The sequence below is a fragment of the Ischnura elegans genome, chromosome 5 (assembly GCF_921293095.1).
Source record: "Ischnura elegans chromosome 5, ioIscEleg1.1, whole genome shotgun sequence".
NCBI lineage: Eukaryota > Metazoa > Arthropoda > Insecta > Odonata > Coenagrionidae > Ischnura > Ischnura elegans.
In genome coordinates this window covers 9781545-9801024 of record NC_060250.1, presented here as the reverse complement: position 1 = coordinate 9801024, position 19480 = coordinate 9781545, and positions in this window count along the sequence as shown.

Sequence of the window (19480 nt, the reverse complement as noted above, 5' to 3'; positions counted from 1 at the left end):
CACTCAGTATTTAAAAATTCTTCCAGTCTGGCCAACATAACACATTCCACAGTCCTCACACTTTCATTGATCATAGATATATCGCATTTCTCAACCCGGAAACGATTTCATACGTATAAGAAACAGATATAAAAATAAGCATTTTTTACCAGCATAAACTTTTGAATGGTTCATCTATCTCTAAAAAAATATAATAATACTATCCACAAAAATTTACCATACATTTTAAACAAGGGCTGCCCTACGGTGCCTCGCATATTTAACAGTGCTTAAGAGTGCATTCGCGGCCAACACAAAACGGTTGTCTAACGCAGGCACCTATGGTATTTGGAGGCGTCTTGGAATTCGGGATTAGGTAACTGGCGCCATAGGTAAGAGGAGGGTGGAAAGGGTGGAGAGAAACCCGGCGTCGGAATTAGCCTGCTCCAAAGGAAAGGCGCCAAAGGGACCACGGCTTTACGTCCCATCCGACGAACGGAGTGTGGCACTTGAATTTTCCTTATAGAATAAAATAAAATTACTTTGTTCTATTCCGCACTTTATTTTAAATAGCACGACCCGGGTTTCAGCGTCTAATGCTATCATCAGGTGATATCGCTGGGTCGTGCTATTCAAAATAAAGTGTGGAGCAGAACAAAGTAATTTTATTTTATTCTATGATAAAGCAATTCCACAATGTAACGCCTGAGACCGTGTCTTATATTAAGTTTCCTTCGCACATAAAAAGCAGCACAATCGGTCGGTTACCGTAAAATCTCCGCCAACGCTGGGATTTGAAGGAGGGCCCACGGGGTGTGAATCCAACGCTATAGCCACAACACTAACCATATCTTCTTGTTCGGTTATTTTGAAGCAAGCAGAGGAGTAGGGCAAAAGGAGAGGTGAATCTATTGTAACAATTATTTGGAGCACAGAATCTCATGATCTCTGCATTCTCTTCGGGTTTTCACCGCGCCTATTGGGTTTTGGCGACAACAGTTTCGCTGACATTGCAGTCAGCATCTTCAGGTCGAAGGTTGTCGCAAAACCCAACAGACGCGGTGAAAACCCGAAGAGAATGCAGAGATCTACCGATCAACGCCGCGAAAATCTTCGAACCTGCACAGAATCTCATGCCTGCTTTGCCTTGACTCGATAACTTGACTTTTTCTTCCTACCCAAGGTAGATGAAATACAAGCAATTAATCAAATGTAAGAATCACACCAGCTCAGCCATTTCGCCCAGATCTCAGATTCGCTAGCATGTAAGATGTATGACGCTTACAAATTATTTACGCTCAAATAAATGCAATTTTTCTTCCGATATGCAATGTGGACTCAGTGGCATTAAATTAGACAGTTCTTTGCTTCATTGAAAAGACCGAATTGATTCCTTTGATTAATCTCCACCTCTCATGCACAAAATATTGAAAATCAAAATGGACGAATCTCAACTCTGCGTCTAGATGTGTTGACACCCACCGCAAAATGAAATGTGTTTGCAGGAGTCACCACTTGACGGAAGATCGACCCCAAATTAACAAGCAAGTCGCCTTTACTTAAAATTGTTACCGGAATTTATATTTGTGATTTTAATAAACTCAAACTCAAAGCTTTATATCCCAATTCTCCGCAAGTACGAAAACTCGATTTCAAACATTGAGAATAAATAGATCTCTGCACTCAGTGCGGACATTTATGAAAACCTATTGCAATGGACATAATTGGCGTCCAAAATGAAGCTCTCACGGGACGGACTCGACGTATCCTATATGCGTTCCCGTTGTTCACAATCATAGTGCTTCCCGTTTCCCTAGCACATAACAGCCGTTACTCTCAAGAAAGCAAGATCGCGAAGCTGAGTCCCTCTCTCGGAGGCCTACAGAACTTCTCCGCGGTCGTCAAGATCCAGCTCCCCAGCCTTACTAACTTCCACGCCTTGGGAACTTTTCAACTGCCGATCCCTTCCAGCGCGGCGTACTCAATTGAATTACGAAGCCGAAGATAATATTTCACCCCCGTCCGCTGCCTCCAACTGGTACCTCACAGAACTCCAACCCACTCCCCTATTGACTCTTCTTCGACTATTGATTCGTTAACCCACCAAACCATCAACCATGGGCGCACTACCAACTAGCGTCAGTGGAAAAGGAAGAGTCTTTAATCATTTTAAAAGCCGATCCTATTACCAAAAGACTTTTAATAAAGATACACTGTTATATGTTCCACAGAAGTTTTAATAACCGACCCAGGTTTCGACAATACACTATGTCATTTACAAGGTTGATCATAGTGTATTGTCTAAACCTGGGTCGGTTATTAAAACCTCTGTGGAACATATAACAGTGTATCTTTATTATGTTTCCTCTCACCAAGTTCCACCAAATATCGCCATAAGTTGACCAAAAGACTCTTAATAGTCACAGTCAACTAAGATCGATGAGGCTCGTAAATGATGCCCCGTTATGAAAGACACGCTATTATTTGCACCACTCACTCAGAGTTTCAGCCAAAAGGTTGGTTTGAATAGGTGAGGATAGAGCTCATCCCAGACTAGGCCACAGAAGTGTGAATATCGCTCATTCGCGGCAGGGGGCAATTCCCTTCCATGGGGCATCTCGCACTTGGAGGACCTTTCATTTGAGAGTGCCCGAAAGCTGTACTCGGTATTCGAACCTTGAACCAACAGCGTCCCCTCACGCTCCACCCACGAGTCTACCCCATCTATTTGCACCGGGGAACCTTAAAGTATACTGAAAATTTTTGCATCGTTTAAATTAGATAGTTCTTTGCTACAGTGGTGGGAAAGTCTGACTCGAAATGTGCAAGTACTAAATGTTGTGGCGGCTACTAGACAATCAAATTTTTTATGCCCATCATCCTGAAATCAGCACAACTAAGCCTGTATATGGACAAGCTACCTAGACGGTATTCGAACCCGCGACCTTCGGTTAAAATAGGTATGCAAGGTCCCAACCATTACCGAGGTCGGCAGAGGAATGAGATAAGACACATAAAATATATAGGGATGTCATTCCATACAAGCACCAAATCGCTACTTTCTTCCTTGGTAGCACAATTTATAGAGAGAATGGTCTTCATGTGTGATAATATTGCCTCCTTTTAAGTGATCAAAAGGCAGCAGCAGGCTTGGATTCGCTGGGTTTTAAAAGAGCCTCATTAGGGTGTGACAGCATTAATTACTAATTTACCTTGACAGCCTCAACTAAGCATGGGATGCATTCAAATCCCGAGTGGGGGGGTGCATTTCCAATCACTGCAGAATTTACCGCTTCAAAAATAGAAAATTTCAAGGACAACAAAATGGACGTGAAATACGACTTCCTGTAATAATGTGACACACTAAATGCTCCGCTGAAATTTGTGGCTCATCAACTGAATAATTAATTGTCAACAAGGGTTTTTGTGTAGGAAATGAAATGATTATTGAAAAGGATTGAGTAGGCAAAGGCAAAGTGATAAAAATACGAAGAATTGAAGGTCATGAAAAAGTGATCCTGATTAAAGCCATTTGTTGTTGCTGTGAAAAACGAGAAATCTTCGCCTTCTGTTATTCGTATTTTAATCACTTCCTTGGCCTTTCCTGGCCCATCCATTTCTTTACCTGTTCCATTTCCTTGCCTTTGGGAATAATTTCAATCAACTGCTTCGCGGTTGTAGAACGTTTATTAATTGATTTAAAAAAAACATGCTGTTCTCGTTTAAAAATATGCATTCAAAAATATCAAATGATCGGAGTAAAGGTTTCAGCTCTCAAATAATTTTAAAAACGATGTGATTGGAATTTGAACTGATTCACGTAGTCCTCGAGAAAAAGGATGACATAGCGATTTATTAATCATAGATTCCTCGCGATGCGGTGGTAATGTCGGAAGTGGTAACAGCGACGAGAGGAGTCATCCAGCCAGCTTCTCCAGGCAGGTAGTTCCAGAAATGGCGGATCCAGGCTTGAGAAATCGCTCCCGTAAATCAGTCGCCATTCAACTGTTTTCGCAGCGGTTTCGCGAGAATGCGGGTTCCAACGCTCTCTTTTTATTTGCGTAATTTTTCGTGCGACGGCATGTCTTCTCGCGTCGTTAGGTTTGCATTTTTCCTTCGGCTACCAGAGGAGAAGGCGGTCGCCGGCATTTAGGTCTGGATATAACAGAGCGGAGAGAAAAGAGGCAATGTGACAAACACACAATGACTGCGCAGGATTTAACGCCGAAAAACGTTTAGCGCAACGGATAGGACTTGGGCAGAGATGAGGAGGGGAGAAAAGGAAAGAATTTTCCAGAAGCGCAAAGGACGTAATTTATCAAGATAATTATTTCTGGCCGACAGAAATAAAAACCGTGAATCTAATGGAATCCTAGTCAATTAATGATCATATGTATTGAAGCAGCAAGGTGATCACTATAGTAGATGGCTTCAAAGGTCCTTTTAAAAATAGTGAATCCCATGATAATCGGATAGGACTTCACAATGACTAATTTGGATAGCTTCATTCTCACCAAAAAATAATACTTTTAGTACATTCTGCGAATGTAGATTTTCCAAGTTAGGTTTTTGGGAATTAACCTAATGATAACAAATCTTCGCTAAGCCAGTCGTACGCTCAGTATCGAAATTCCTGTAAAAGACACGGAGTATAAGTAATAACTGACTGTCGTTACTTGCCACCATAGATCTCAAATATCTAGTATTATACAAGGTGATAACATGATAGAATGTAAAGAAATTTTCCTTGAAATGGATAACACTGGACTGGAGTGATTTACCAGCAAAAATATTTGAGCCCTTCACGAAAAAATTATGTATTTTTAAAAATTGGATAAATAAGTGGGTTTTAAGGGTTTGTTATAATAGTGCCAATCGTTTTGCTCGCATTTTTATGTTACCACCAGGTCAATGGCCTACTTTAAGCGATTTAATTATGATATGATCAATAATAATAATAACAACCGCGGTATAGCCAGTGGTTTAACTGTACGGAGTCACCCACAAACGTGCACTTGCGTATGTGAACATTCCACAGAGGATACAATTATTTTCCTTGATCGCTATGCAAGGATAATTATTTCTCCTGGCTCGAATTTTTACACTTTCTCTGAATCAGAATCCGACAAAGTGAGTTCGTGAAACCATTCAAGATTATCAGGCAAGATGAAGATAATTTATTAAGGGAATGCATTAGCTTTTAATCCTCTGGAATGTGAAGGAGCGGATTGTTTTTTGCTGTCCGTCATCGCCAGCGATTCAAAGTATCGATGCCGATGTTGAGTGATTAATGGCATTTTTGGATCTTAAAAGTCTTTGACTCTAAAACGTAACAAGCCTGATTAGATATTATGAATATTTTTAAAACCACCCCATCCCTCGACCGTGGGCCAAAATAGTCAGCAATTACCATCAAAAAATCCGGTAGATATCTCTAACGTCCGTAGTTATTTTATTTTAAAAAATGCAAAATATTTTAATAAAATAATAGGGTAGTTTCCTTCATCAAAGAAAACGAAAGGAATTGATTGCGATTCGTTACCCACCGTTAGTGTATTCATAATATACAAATTATTTGGTTTTAGAAATCCCAGTTTAGAGGAATGCCAATGGTCAATTTTATCCTAATTTGAAAAAGGCCAGATTAGCGCCCATGCGATGCCACTCCACGTGACGTCACAGGGACCTAGTTTCTATACGGGTAGATAGAAGTTATTCATCGTCTGAGGTTACCAATTCATGCATTAGGCACAGAGCTCAGGGAAACATGTATTAATAATCAAATATTAAAACTGGCTAAGGTCGGACAGATTTCTTCGTTTGATAAGGTATTAATAATCCTTATTTAAGCCAAGCGCTACCTGCTAGCAGGGTACTCTGCTACCTGCTAGCATCCTGCGTCGTATTAGCGCTCAGAGCCTCGCCCCAAGATCACCTTACTTGCGGCAGCGGAAACAGAACGACGTCACACGGAGTTTTCCCCGCATTCATACTTAGCCGTCGCGTTTTCGCGCGCTTGAAAATTTTCACTTTTCATTTACTCGCGAAAAATAGATATCGTCATTTAAAAATCTAAAAGCGTGAAATACGTACTGCAGGAGTAGTAATTTTTCGATTTAGGCAGTAAAAAAATAATAGGAAACCACCCTATTCTATACCTCTGGGGGGGGGGGGGGGCACAGGTCACGCACCTTGCCCTACGAATTAAAAAATTTGGAAATCTATACCTAAGGATTCAGAGTGTTGAAAGAGGTGAATTGGTCATCATGAATCTAGAGTTTTTCAAATGCGATGGTTTGATTGCCGTAGGGAATGTATTTTGCAGAAGATGCATAAGGGGGAAAAGTATTAAAAATTCCATATTTTAAAGAAAATCTGGTACTGAATAAATGTCAGGGAGAATTTTCTCATTTCAAGGGATATCACAAAATCATTTCTATTCGTTTTTTAGAATGAAAAGTGAATCATGGCAAAAGAAGTCTAAGTAGTATTTTAAAGTATTTATAAAACAAACACGTCAAAAGCAGTAAAGCTAAAACTTAAAACTCTAAAGGTCTCAAGAGTTCTCTTCCTTCAGAGTGTTCAATTACCTTTTCTACGTTCCGATTCCATAATAAGTTGAAGTTCAATTGACAACCCATTTAGTAACATATCGGGCGTATGAAATTACCCGTACTGTACTGAGAAACACGGTGCCGAATCGTTATTCCTATTTGGAGGGAAACGTGACTGTAAGGTCTTCAATTCTCACAGTGTTAAAATCAAATGGCGCATTTGTCATCGACCATTGCGAGCACAAATGATTAATTTAACTCGTATTGGCGATAGTATTCCTTTTAGAAGAGGCCTTACGTCGACAAACCAGTCGCCGATTCACCGAGAGATTTCATCAAAAACGGACGACCGACGCGAAGTAGCCAACGTTCCCACATTCACCCATCCCCTGCAATCGCACGCCAAAAAAGCACAAAGATCTCTTGATTGGGAAGGCGAGTCCACTGAGATTTTATATGCTTCGGTGAACAGTCACTCAGCAAGCCAAATGACAAAATCATTTCACAATTCATTGCCTCACGCAAGATCGATTGCTGAAATATGAATGAAACAATTTTTCAAAATATAAACGTCGGTTTCGACAAGTGGTGGATTAAGGAGGCCGCCCCACCCCCCGAAGTGTCTTGAAAAATGTAACAGAAGGTTACCTCTATGTGGCTCTCCATATAAAGTTTTAGTTCCATCAGCTTAACAAATATTTTTTTTAAATAATTGATAATTTTAATTAATTAATAAATAAAAGCTAAAATCCACTCGTACTCATATGAGTCCTCAGGTGTAGAATCGCTGAGAGACAATGCATTGCGCCGCAGATAATGATGAACCTCGCCCCCCAAAAACAACGGTCTAAATCCGCCATAGGTTCCGAAGAAGCAAAAAGATTTTACCCACAGTCAGGACTATGAAATATTAAAAAAAAAGTCATTAGCGATTTTCCAGGGAAAAACGTATAACAATACTGCCGGTTTCAATACGTTTCGCATCACCGTCAGACATTTAAACTGACAACGATATGAATTTTTTTTAAACTGGCTGTCACATAAAATCAATTTTTTCACAAAATTTTAAAGGTAGTCTAACAAATATTTTATTCTTGCACCAGATAGTCTGAAAATATTATTACAAAAAATTCATTAGAAAATACAACTTATATAGTTGAATCAAAAACTTGTAGATTTAACATTACTAACAATAAGTTTAATATCGACCAGGTTACGTCTTTGTGCGACATCCTGACGCTGTCGCACAGCGACGAAACTAGTCGATATTGAAATTATTTATGCGAAATGTACAAATTTTTTTGATTCCACATGAAAACGTATTTCACGAGGTCACGCCTCCAACTATCAACTTTAACAGCTTATTTTCACTTGGGCGATGGCAGCAGCAGGCATGTCAAGATAGGAAAACGTTCGTAAAGTAGAGTGAAACCAAAAAACGAGGAAGGTCGAATACATCAATCGAATGAGTGGCAAGGTATGGCTGAGAAGGTCAGGTGAAGGGAGGAGACTTATAAAAACCCCTACGAAGAGCATGATAAAAATCAACTCAGTCACATCATAGCTTGATAACAAGAATCGCAATTGGACAAGTTGGCGGGAAAATGGTAAACGAGAGACAGAAACAACACTAAATACAGGTAGAACGATATAAAGAGAACAAAAGAAAAAAGTCATGTTTGTGTGCATAGCAACGTCATCAAAAAAGAAATTTGGACTTACTGCTGTCTCAACTCCGATTTATTGCTCAAATTGGATGAGTTATTGGCACACAAAATCCTTATAAATGCTATTAATAACCAGAAAATTGAGGAGAAAGATAAAATAAAACGCTTTCGGCGACTGGAATGATACATGTGATCAAACTGTCATGGTGGTTTTGAAAGTTGCTGACATTGAACACTGTGGGTTTGACGTATGCTCGCGGTCACCTAAATGCATTCTAGAATAGAACGGAGACCCCTTTCATTTTCATTTCAATGCGGAGTGGATTCATGTCGGAAAACTTCGAAATTAAAGCACTGAGCAAATTATGTTTTAAAATCTATTTTGATTTTCATGACAACGTGGACCGAATTTTAATGAACTGAAATCTGAAATATTCCTTCATACATAAAAGTTACAGAATAATAAAGAACAAACCTAAAATATTTCAAAAAACACCAAACGAAACACAGCTATTACCATTATTTGTTGCGGGTAAATCAATCTCTTTTCCACCACAGATGGAATTTAGTACACAGCTAAGTATGGAATTTTTAAATACGCAATAAGGGCATTATTCATGGATTTACATTTACAAAAATTTTAATTCATGAAATTCCACAATGCCTAAAATGACTGTACTGGCCATTTCATTTCATAAAAGAGTAGCAAATTTGTACACCAATAGAATAATTTATGACTGTTGAAAAGAACAATAATTTCATGCATACGTCTTCCCTCTACTTATCACTGTTTCCATCAGTTCAATAGGTGATCGCTGTGGGCGCGCGAGTAATGCCTCATTCACATTACGATCGTCCGAGCCGTCGTCCTAACGATAGTTGACCGATCTAGCCGTGTGAATGCAAGTTCTGACTATAGTTGACGTAGTTCCGAACGTTGCCACTTTACGATGGTTAGGCGCTGGGAGACCGGAAACGGAAGCGACAAGAGAAAGACGAAATGCTCGTGCAGCTCTATTTTTTTCATGGACATTTCATGGATTTGTCCTAGGAAGGAAGAATATGGGCGGAAGAAAAATTATTCGGTAAATACACGTTGAAAACAGTTATGATTTGTCAATGCAAACCACAACAGCTTTGCTAATCATCAATTTCCCGTTCACTTTAGATGTCAGCACTAGAGAGCAGCACAGGTTTCAACCATCGTAATGTGAATGCACGATAGTTCCGACGACGCGACGGCTCGGACGATCGTAATGTGAACGAGGCATAACGGCTCATTTCCACTGGAACGATTCTTGACCGTATTATTTCCACAACTATTAGAATGATGCTGCTGTTTGTAACGATAGAGGTATTTTTGAAGTTTTTGAATGTAGGTGATGCAGTCCCTTCAATGTAAAGTGGATTTTATCATACACAGTTGCTATGGAGCCTTGATGATACAAGTCAGTGAGATTAGTGCGCTATTTTGACTTTCTCAGCGTTAAAATACGCGTTGGCGATAGCGTGCTACGAACACAATATGTGGTAAATAGGAGTATATCCTCAATTTGCTGAACTTCGAGTACGTAGATTCTTCGCCGTTCCGTTCATAATGTCCTTTCGTGTTCTTTACCGCTGCATGGAGTTAAAATTAAAATAAGGCGCCTGAAAAAATCAACTTAAACACCATCAACGATAACAAAACTGAATTTACGAGTTAAAATATTTGTGCTTGTGCCTTGAAGTCAGAAGCATACTCAGCCAAGGAAACGCGGGCAGTTGGAAACTCATTAACCTCATGTGAAGTCCGAGACAACTTCATGATTAGGAATGATATCAAAATTAAAAATGTAGGATATAAAAATGCGTAAGGTATACTTCAGAGTACAGCCACTATTCCAGTATTTAAGCACTTACTTAGATGCACCGAACAATGATTCACTGTTTGCCATGACTTATTATAAAGCAGTAATACTTATAGAAAATTGTTACCCGCAGGACAAAAGCAAACTTCTTGGAAGAGTGTTGAACTTGGAGCAGCAGGCTTTATATTACTAACAAGGTCATATTTAGGGCATATCTCTAATATCTGCTGTGAGAACACGCAGCACTCGTCTCGTGCTCTGCTGAGCGGGAAATTTCAATGTTCCACCGCTGGAAGCAGCTTCCAAGCGGAATGAAACGGCAGGCCTTGAGGCAACTCGCTTAAAACCAGGCCACTCTCGCTTCTCTCCCCGGGGCCACTCACACTCAAGCAACTACGGACTGTGGTCTTCAGCACTTTCTCAGGTAAACCTTCGAATTTTCTAAGTTCATCTCGGGGTGAAAGTTTTCTAACGAGCACTGAAAACCTACCTCAAATATATCCTATTAAGTAATTAAGAGAAAACTTCAATTAACCCTCCATTTGTATTTTAATCCTCTCATTTACGATAGTATTTTTGTCAATAAGTGAATTGTTTAAAAGATTTTTATAGAATTATCATGCATAAAATATCCGCTTAGAATGTACCCATAACTTCCTAATAATTTCTTTGTCGCACGTGGATTTCTATGCTTGGCATTGTTAGGTTTTTTAACATTTTACGAAGAGTTATTTTCAATTATAAATCATGGTAAATTCTGATATAAGTTTTGGGGTTCACCTCAAGTGCAGTTTTCAAATACCATCCAGTTTTTTTCAGTTCATGAAAACCTAAAAACGTTCAATAGCTTTTCCACCTTCTATCTCTTCAAAATATCATGGGAGTTTCATTAATATATCCTTTTATTGTTTTAACGAATTTCCCTGAAGAAAGTTGTTTAAATGACCCATTAAATGCACGTGTAAAATGTAATGTCACGATATTGAAATAGCTGCAATTCGGAATGTAGCATTTCAGCACCATCTTGTATCAATAGCACTGCTAAACTAACATTAATTTAATGAAGTTACTTTGCTTCCTGAAGCCACTTGACACAGTGAACTATTCTCTCTATCTCACTTCAGCATCGTACATAAATAATTTGAAATTTCTTTACTTCACTCTTTTTTCAGAACTAAGCGATTTATTACCATGGTCATTGCGTTTCATTTCCAGCGTTTTTTGTCCATAATATCTCCTCATTCAACCTTATGGGTCATGACGATAACAAACTTTACTGTGACTCCTTCGATCCACATATGTGTCAAGTTATTTCACCGATACGAGCGCACTCCATCGAATGGAACCAATCGAGACACATCATCCGAGAAAGGGATTGCTTCTTAGCTATTGCACCTCTCCGCGTGGTGAGAACCAAATTACTCATAGACCTAAAAATACGCGGCGAAATACTCCGAAATTGAATTCGCCCCCAGACCCCCAATCTTCTTCTTCCCCTTGCAGATTGAAATTCCTCCCCGTGCTTCTTTATCGGGGCCTTCGGAGAATTGCATCGCCCACAGATCCTCATCGCCTCCCTTCCTTTTTCCCGGCTGCAACCCGATGATAAATCTCCGCTCACACGCGGTTTCTTAAGGTGTTTGCCCCAACACTACCACCCCCTTCCTTCCCGTCCTCGCATCAAGACGAGACCTCCTCTCCCTCTGCGGTGCAAATTTTCATCGTTTCTCTTGTACACGAGCATCGTGGGGCGATGCATCCCACACTGTGCCGCTCTTAAAGGGGGCGCCTCGAACTCATCCCCTCCACTATAGCGGTCGGTCTCCTTTGGTGACGACTCTCCAAACCTGTATCAATTTGCATGCAACCCAATTTCGCAATTTTACCACACTATTCTTTCATATTGGTTACACTGCGTCCTCTCTGAAGTGTTGGTCAGGAAATAATAATTCTTTAATTCTAATAATTCGGAAAATCTACGGAACGGAAAAATAATTAATAATAATTCGGAAGATACCCTGAGGATTATCAGCAATTCACGGATCGAAACGCCGGGAGATATGGACGACATCAACCGGTGGAAAACCCGAGAAACTTTTCTGCAACTGATACGCCGGAAAAACCTAAGATCATAAATAATTCTTTACTTGACAATTACAATTTTTCAGTGATCGTATCCACCTTCATCAGGGCTTATCCGATGTAATTTTTTAAATGATAAACTCATTAAAGCACTGTGAGAAATTTGTTATTTTGGTCCAAATAATGAACAAAACAGCTAAAAACGTGGTTAATAACATACGTAAGTACTATCTATATTTAGGAATAATCTGAAATTATGCCGCCGTAAGATGTCGATAGATTATTGTTGGCTATGCATCCGGGTGAGGATCTCAATTGTTGCCGTCGTTTCGACGGCCGCGTCGTCCATCGTCCCATGAGATGGATTCAGCAGGGGGCGACGGACGAATAGGCCGGACGAATCGAAACGTCGGTAACGATGGAGATACTGACCCGAAATCGATTAATCGATAATTCAAATTATTATATTTATTAAAAAAATATTTCCAATGGTCTACCCTAAACACCCGAAATATTTCAGAATGACATCAATAGGTTTTAGGTAATAGGTTGATGTTGTGGCTAGAGTGTTGGCTTCCCACCCAGTCGGTCCGGGTTCAAATCCCGGCGGTGGCAGAGATTTTTCAGAAGTCTCCCAATCCCAACTTGAGTGAAGGGCACTTCAATTACAACACTCCGTCCGTCGGATGGGACGTTAAGTCGTGGTCCCCTTTCTAATGGCTAATGCCGACGCCGGGTTTCTCTCCATCCTTCATTCCATACCCTTCTCTCATGGCGCAAATGACCTCAGTTTTCAATCGCTTCCTTAAAATACCATACCATCTTTATTTTTTTAAAGTAATTTGAAGCCAATAAAAAGACAAACTTCGACCGAGAGGGAGGTGCGAATGGATATTATTCCCGGAGCGGCAGAGGCGCATTCGCTCTTCATTTTTTTCACGTCCGGCGGAGCAAGAGCGGTCGGTGGGTGAGCAGTGTTCGCCTTACGACGCTCCACTGTTTTTTCTCTCTCCTAGCAGGCATGAAGGTACGTATCCTCACATACATCCACCCCTTATATCCTAAACCACTTCTCACCCCCAAGCCTTCCTCCCTTCGTAATCATAAGTCCCCCCCCTTCCCTGGAGCCCCCTCTTGCTCGAGAAATAATGCCCCGCCGCCGCGAAGAGAGCGCCTCGGCCGCCGTCCCCCCCCCCCCCCCCCCCGCGTAAGTCATGCGAAGAAGAAGAAGAAGGCCCTCGGTTCGCATTACCGTCCGAGAAACATTTTTAGAGCGTTGCGGGGGGGAGGGAGTGTGGGAGTAATCCTCATGATGGCGGTGATGAGTGTCTAAGGAGAGCCGTCTCGTATGGGGGAGGATAAACTGCTAACTGCTCTTCCTTGCAAGAGGGTCGATGGCCCAAGAAAAGATGAAATTACACCACTCCTGCTTCACTTAATATCTCCTTCCCCTACCCTCGCCACACGGCTACCGTATTTCGCAACCACTACAAGTGGAATTAAGATGGTTAAGCGGTTGCGGATACATTTAAAATATTTGCAACGGATTTCTCGCCCGAGAAAATATAAGTTAGGAAAACTAAAACCTCGCTTCCTATAAAGTAACCTTCATTTTTAACTAGTTTCGAAGCGCTTTATCATAATCAAAACTAGAAAAAGAAGGGAAGGAAGAACAATAAAGGTAAATTTTAAGAAAGCAAAGATTTTCATTACTTAAAAGGGAATTTTACAATGTAATGGCCTCAACCATTTAGTGCGAAATGATATATGTACTCAAATTCAATTTTCGCCAAAACCAATAGAATCACAATTCCGGTTCAATAACTAAATTTTTCTTAGAACCAATTCTTTCTTAGAATCTATCCTTAGAACCAATCAGTTTGATGGAAGAGAGTGGGCTGGAATCTCATTCATTTTTAATGAATTGTATGCAAGCAAGCATGAAGTTTTTCATTTCGCTGAACTTGGAAATAGGTATAATAATAGAAAAATCAAAGTTGATTTGTCGTTCGATTTGACATTCGCGCTCTATTTCATTCCACAATGAAAACAATGGAATCAAAATTCCGAACTCATTAAAATTATATTTTCATGTTAGAATTCATTTTGATGGAAGATTGGACCGGAGCCCTATAAACACGTCTACGGGCTATACTCACCAATATCATGTGCACTTAAACGCAGAACATGGTAATGGAGAAAATAAGTTAAGCTGATTTATAGATGAAATATGATTTTATGCTTTCCCGGCGAATAATGTGGGTAAACTTTTCTCGGGATTCCCTCCGGGTTAATGATTTGTAGATGCCAAGCAGAATATGGTTTAACCCATCTGACTGTCAGGTTTTTCCCTTCCATTCGGGTGAAACTCATCACAACTCTCGATTCTCCATCATTTATCTTTTTGGAGTGCCAATAACGAATCATTTTAAATAAACGCCAATTGGCTTACTAACCAGTCGATGACACACGACGCAAATTTCCTCTCGTTTCCGAGTTTTTCGTCATTCACCCATTGGTGATGAGAAGCAGAATAGAGATTACCGTAAAAATGCTGGATCTCGCCCAGTGACCAATCCGAAGGCTTGTTTGAATAGGTGATGATAGAGTTAACTCCAGACTAAACCACAGACATGTGAATAATTCAGGGTGGATGTTATATTCTGTTCATTTTATCTCTGTGGGTGAGCTGGTGTGGCCAAAGCAAGTGGAGATGAGGGGGAGGAAAGTTTCTCGACATGTGACTTAGCCTTCGCCAATCAGCAAACAGTAGGCGTGGCCTCAGTGAGTCACTCTCCGACCTCCGCCGAGTGAACACCGTGAATCTGCTTGTGGAGCAGTGTTGTCAAACCTCCCGTGTTCTCCTTGCATGTAACTAACATAAGTATTTCTTCCACCAACGGTGCCTCATTCAGCGCGGTAGCTGACAATGCCATGGGCTTCTGTGAAAGGATTATCCCCAATACCTTCCAAATTAGTAGGTATATTTTCTCGGCGCCAGATCCAAAATACCTGTGGTCACCTATGACTCACACGTTTTCAGTGACAAAGTGGGGCGGCTATGTACATTTGGCAACGCTATGTCTGCTTCTCCTCTCTCTCTCTCTCTTGGTAATACCCCTCCCATATCAGCGAAGCCATCCGAGAGTGTCCGGGCTCTCACGAAATCTCACCCGCAGACATAAAATGAACAGACTATAGTTCCTTCGAACCTCGCACTTCTAGGAATTTGGCTGTGGGTGTCCAAAGCATCCAAGTGATACGGGCACAAATATTACAAAAGAGGATCCTAAACTCGCCCTCTGGATGAGTTGTCGCCCACTGCGCATTTAAATGGGCTTAAAAATGCGCCACTAACGTCGCTGACGCAAAGGGACCCTTATTCCGCGAAGAAATAATGTATAATCAGGTCTGTTAACCAAAATTTATATTCTTTGTGAGATGACCGATCGAATCCATGACGTTGAAATGTTACTGATCTAAATTTCAAATTCGATACTGAAAAATGTTGGAAAGCGGGTCGCTATGCAATCATTGCCGCTCTACAGGCATTTCTGAAAGTCGATTGAAAAGCGACCGAAAAGACCGAAAATAAATCGATAGCAATATAATCTACCATCGGCGCAAAAAAAGTTAGCCCGCTGAACTTTAAGCGCTTGTATAAAATACGGCCGAAGCTCAATAGCATCGTGTCGAATATAGTTTCACTCATTGTCTATTCGACCACAACAACGAATCATTAAACATTATTTAAACGGAAACGTTTAGCTTCTACGGTCGAGAGAGTGAAGAAGAACACACGCAAAAAATGAAAACGTTCGTCTTCTTCATCTCGTCACAGGCAAGATATTTTATTTGTGCACTTAATTGTATCTTTTATAGATATAACGACATCTTCGCCTTACATATACCTAATTTAAAATTAAATTTTCCCACAATTTCTTTGATCTTTTTAAATAGCCGTAAGGTAGATTTTGATTTCCGAGGTGTAGAAAAGAAAATATAGATAATAAAAATAGAAGCTAAAAGTTTACGTTTAAACAATGAATAATGATTCATTGTTTTGTTTGAGTAGACAAAGAGTGAAACGATACATGATAAGACCCTTTGGAGCTTCGGCAGTATTTTATACAAAGGCTTTAAGTTCAGCGTTGTACCTTTTTGTGCCGATACTAGATCCTCCTCCATGCAGTCCCCTAGGACATGGGCAATCGATAACGTTTACGAAATAAAACTTTTCACGTCAATCTTCCTCACGAGATATGAATTCAGCATTTCGTTTACTAAACTTCTCTTTCCTGGACGTGATACGATATGATTGCAGTATTTCGCCGTAGCATCTCCAGCGTTATTACCCATATGTTAAGCGAATTAGGCTGGGAGTCGCTGAAGACTCGGAGGCTGCGCACTAGGCTTAGATTGCTTGAACAATTTCGAATGGACATTTTTAAGAGCGACACGGAGAACATTATATTAGAGCCGCACTACATTTCCAGGTCCGACAGAAGCGATAAATTAAGAGAGATGTTTTGCCGAACGGATAGATATGGGAATTCGTTTTTCCCCCGAACCAAATAAGGACTTCAATAAATGTTTCGACGCAATTTCCTAAGAGCACTTCCTTTTTACTTGTAAACGGTTGGTGTCTTAACACTCCCTCCCGCACACCCTTTTGGCGGCATGCGGGGTATTAAGTAGATGTAGATGTAGGCCATTTTTATTGAATGAACTTCACAAAAAGTGTTTATGCCCATAGTAAGATGCGAAAACATAAAGCAAGACTAAATAATTTCGGAAACTCACTTTCTTCGTCAATATGAATTTATAAATAAAGATTCCCTTTAATATTATTTATGCTCAAATAGTTAAACGTAGCCTGACGCTTTTAAACGAATTAGGATTAAAAAATGATGATACGCTGAATTTCTCCCCCTCCACTCGTCTTGAGGTCGACTTAAACGCATTTCGAAAAATACGTCGAGACTGAAAACAAATACTCCCCAACGTCGAGAAGCATAAAGTTTTATCGATGCACAAGTTTAATACTAACCATTCCTTGAAATAAATCTTTCTCCCAATTCTCATTATATTGTGAAACATGCGTAAAAAAACTGAAGACTCAACACTCCTGCGCTCCAGGTAATCAGAACGTTTCATCGGCATACACCTTTAATGCTGATCACTGCTTGAAATAAATCCTTTTCCCCGAATGTCGAATTACATTTCGAACCATACGTCAAAACTGTCTACTCAAAACTCATCTCCCGAGAGAAAGAGACTCTTGGGGGAATAAAATGAAAATATTAGACGAGTCCTGAGTCGCAGAAAAACAGAGCGCGACTCGCAAAGTCGTAATAACGGGAAGAAGGGAAATGAAGAGGGGCGCGTGGAAGAAACTGCACGGCTCCGACTTCATTTAAATGTATCACGGCAGCGGGTTTCATTATTTCATTCCGTCATCAGACGCCAAATCAGTATCGCTTCTCGGTCCAATAACTCGCTTGGCCCAGCACCAACCAACCAGCCACCCTTACCCTCCCCCCCCTCCACCTCCTCTCCCTTGATTGGATAAGACGTTCCCAAGGAGATGCGAATCTCCCCCCTCCCCTCCTTTCCTTTAAAGTCATCCCTTTCGCTGCGACCCTTTAAAAGCGGCGCCTCCCCACCCCCACCCCCCACCCCAGCCCCTTTTTCCCACGGCTTCCCTCTAAAAAGTCCCTTCCTGCACTCCGGAAAATTAAAGCCCTTATCTAACGTGAAAGGGCCCTCTCTCTTGCGAATCTAGTCACTAGCATACCATGACTCCTTCAAAGGCCCTGAGAAAAGGAGACGTTTGGGCTCCGTGGTTCATGCAACTGACTTACCAGCGAACCATCGATGCTCACGAGAATGCTGCAATTAGAAACGAACTATACCTCTGCCTTTTGCTATACGGTATCAACATATGATCAACTAATTAACGTATCGACTCATGGCTAAAAAAACGTATTTAAGTAGCAACATTTCCCAGAACTGATATGATTGCAGTTCCCTTGCATAACATAACTCAATTTTTATTGAGATTAAAAGAACTTCACGAAAAAGTATAAGTAAACAATCATGAGGTCAAAGGAGCAAAGACATGTGGAGCAGGGTTAAAGACATGTGGCAGAAGCAGAATGATTCAATGAAAATAATATTCCCCTTCAATTGATTATTATAAGTAGATATCCCTAATATGTTTGCGGCGCAACTACTTTGAGGAGAAATTAAGTACATGTCATTTTCATGGCATTTTCCAAATATATTCTGCTCATTATGCCCGATTGATAGACAGCAACTAAAAATATGTATTTATCTTTCCAAATTTTCAAGAAATCGCATTCGAAAGTCAAAATTCTCACAGAGGCCACCATGGAGTTACCTATAATAGAAGTTTTAAAATAAAATTGAAGATCAATACCGAAATGTTTCTATTCATATGCAAAATAATGCTCTAATTTATGTCAAATAACATTAGATGTATGAAAATTGAGATAATTACGGCTTAAATAGCACGAGGAATAGAAATTTTCCGCCTCTGCTAATTTCGAATCCTACAGAGATATTGCTGCGAGTAAACTCTCGCTATTTTTTTACCATACTTTACACGACTTTACATAGTACGTTATTCAAATTTTTGGAAATATATGGTTTTAAAATACTGCAAATATATATATATATATATATATCCTGCTAAGCTAAAAAGCAGGGGAACTTATCAACGAGCTCATTAGGTTAGTGAATGTGCATTTCTTCAAATATTATGTTAGCGCTTTGAATCAATGCCATAGCCATCTTCATAAATAAAGCATACATAATTTGACTTCAGTAATAATAGGAGCTTAGCAGGTGATACTTTCAGGCGCCTGAGACGAAAATCAACTATGGCCTTCAAATGTTGAGGTATCTACGCAATATTCTTTACATACTCAATATATTATGACGAACTTCATATCAGCTTTTGAGGAAAAAAAACATTATATCACTCTCACCAGTAATAGCATAGCTATAAGCCAAATTTTAAAAAAATACTTAATTTAACTGGCAGATTACAAAACGTACAGCATGGAAGGATAGTGATAGTAAAGAAATTATTAGTAAATAAAGGGTTTACGACGGTATTAAAATAGAAAAGAAGATGAGATATCTGAAAATAAGCAAGGGAAGAGCCATAGTACCGTATGAAACCTCAAGTGTCAGAAATCCAAAATGTATATGTAAAACTACTTCAACGTTTTAATGTAGATCGTTCGCACTAACATGGTTCTCTCGGCATTTTTGTTGAGCATACTTATGATATAAAAAATAAACATATATTACTCAAATA